This window comes from Cynara cardunculus, assembly GCF_001531365.2.
Source record: "Cynara cardunculus var. scolymus isolate 2C chromosome LG 1, CcrdV1, whole genome shotgun sequence".
Classification (NCBI taxonomy): Eukaryota; Viridiplantae; Streptophyta; class Magnoliopsida; order Asterales; family Asteraceae; genus Cynara; species Cynara cardunculus.
In genome coordinates, this window is record NC_037528.1 from 36516008 (window position 1) to 36518803 (window position 2796).

Genomic DNA, 2796 nt, shown 5'->3' on the forward strand with positions numbered 1-2796 from the left:
TATCATGGCTCAAGGATCAGAGTCACGCCAAGGAAGAGTATTCCACTGCCGCAACGTGTGGCATTTGARGACTCTGTTAGAGTCATAGGAGAGACATCCCGACCACAATTGGGGAGCAGGATAACACAAGTGGTGACCGGGGTACTTGCATCCTGCACCCAGGGCATGAATCCGGCTGAAAGAGAATGGGTAGGGAGAATTGCATTCGATACACAAGTGCACCAGACCCGACTGGGATACCACCACCACATCGTGAACAACCTGTCCTATGTGATGGAAGCACACCATCAACGCATGTTGAGGAACACGGACGCCGTCGCTGCAGCAAGGCGGAAAATAAGGAGGTTGTACAGGTGGATGGTAGTTAGTGGAATGGTGATGCTAATTTTAGGAATAGTGATAGGATAGATGTTGTTCTAGAGAAAGGATTAGTGGTATGATGCCCACTCTTTTGCGTATAAACTCACTATTCTGTTTTGTGTGACTGTAAACATCTTTGAATGCATAATGTCTTTTTGGGAAACGCTTATTTATGTCAAGTTATGGTGTGCATAAGATTAATTCATTCTGATTGTGTAAATGCTTGAATAATATCCTTGCGATGAACACTCTTGGCATCATTTAAATGCCTGAAAGCTATCACCCTTGTTGTGCCATAAAAATGAGGAATTCCCTTCTGACTTAGGCTTAAAAGATGCCGCCAAGGAGAGAAAATCCCGAGATTGCACGACTTGTATCAGAACAACTTCTGGAAGCACTCCCCAACATAGTCAGTCAAGTGGCTGCTGGCATGAATGCAAACCAACCAAATAATCCAGAGCCGAGGGCGGCTAGGGAATGCACTTATAAATCTTTTAGATCTTGCAACCCGAAAGAATTCAATGGAACCGAAGGAGCAGTAGGATTATTATCATGGCTCGAAAGCATGGAGTATGTTCTTCATATTAGTAAATGTACTGAAGGAAATAAAGTAGAATATGCGGCGTGTCTGTTGCAAGGAAGGGCACTTACCTGGTGAAATACATTAATGCAAACCAGAGGCCGAGAAGCGGCTAACCAGCTTTCTTGGGAAGAATTTAAGAAATTGCTAAAGGATGAATACTGCCCAAGAAGCGAACTCCAGAAGTTAGAAATGGACTTATGGAATCATGAAATGAAAGGAGAAAATATAGCTGCTTATACAGCTCGATTCCATGAGTTGGCGAATTTAGTACCTCATTTAGTGACACCGGAAGAAGTCCGCATCGAGAGTTATATTTGGGGATTGTCCCCAAAGATTAGAGGAAACATTACCTCGGCAAATCCAAAGACTCTTCAGGAGGCAATAGACATTGCCACCAAACTCACGAATAATGCGATTCGGTTAGGAGAATTTGCCAAGGGAAAAAGAAAGATGGAGGAGCAGGGGAATCGAAGGTCTGGGGAAAGTATGACAAGAATAGGAGAGTGATAGGAAATTTTGGGGCACAAACTCAGGCGGTAACTCAAGGAGGCACGACTAAGTGTAATAGATGCAAATATCCACATCAGGGGAATTGCATCATTTGTCAAAGATGCCACCTAGGGGGTCATACAGCAAAGGACTGCCGAAGGCGATTATGCTTCGATTGTGGGAGCCCAGAACATATGCAAAATGTATGCCCAAGGAGGAAACAAGGAGCAAGTGCAAGTCAAGCCCGACCAACCAGTCAAGGAAACCCAGAAGGTCAGGCACGGGGTAGAGCGTTTGAGATTTGAGCCAAAGAAGCTAGATGTGATCCTAATGTGGTTTCAGGTACGTTTCTTCTGAATAATGAATTTGCATCAGTTTTATTTGATTCAGAGGCAGATAGGAGTTTTGTATCACTAGATTTTGAGCTTAAGATTAACTTAAGGCCCCAAAGGTTGGAAGAAGCTTACGTAATTGAGTTTGCTAATAGCCAAGAAATTAAGGCTAAAGACATAATTAAGAATTGCACTCTAAGTTTAGCCAATAAGAATTTCAGCATAGACCTTATACCGATTGAATTAGGAAGTTTTGACATAGTTATCGGCATGGATTGGCTATCCAAAAATCAAGCTGAGATTGTCTGCTCAGAGAAGACTATCCGGATTTCTCAAGATGGAAATGACCCAATTGTGATTCAAGGAGACAAGTCAGAACAAAAAATTAAGATAGTATCCTGGATGAAGATGCGAAGGTACTTGAAGAAGAATTGTGCTGCATTTCTGGCACATGTGATTGATGGGAAGGTCAAGGAGAAAAGTATTGAGAATTTCCCTGTAGTTCGGGAGTTTTCTGACATATTTCCTGAGAATTTACCAGGACTACCCCCCGCAAAGACAAGTCGAATTTGGTATCGACTTAATTCCTGGAGCTGCCCTAGTGGCAAAGGCACCATATCGCTTGGCACCATCGAAGATGCAAGAAATGTCGAATCAACTCCAGGAGTTATTAGATAGGGGATTTATAAGACCAAGCTACTCACCATGGGGTGCACCAGTTCTGTTCGTTAAAAAAAAGATGGGTCAATGCGAATGTGCATTGATTATAGGGAACTTAATAAGTTGACCATCAAGAACAGATACCCTCTCCCTAGAATCGATGATCTGTTTGATCAACTTCAAGGACCGGTATATTTTTCCAAGATTGACCTACGATCTGGATACCACCAAGTGAGAGTTCGGAAAGAGGACATTCCCAAAACAGCCTTCAGAACTCGTTACAGCCATTACGAATTTCTTGTTATGCCATTCGGGTTAACCAATGCACCGGCTGTTTTCATGGACCTAATGAATAGAGTCTGTAGACCATAT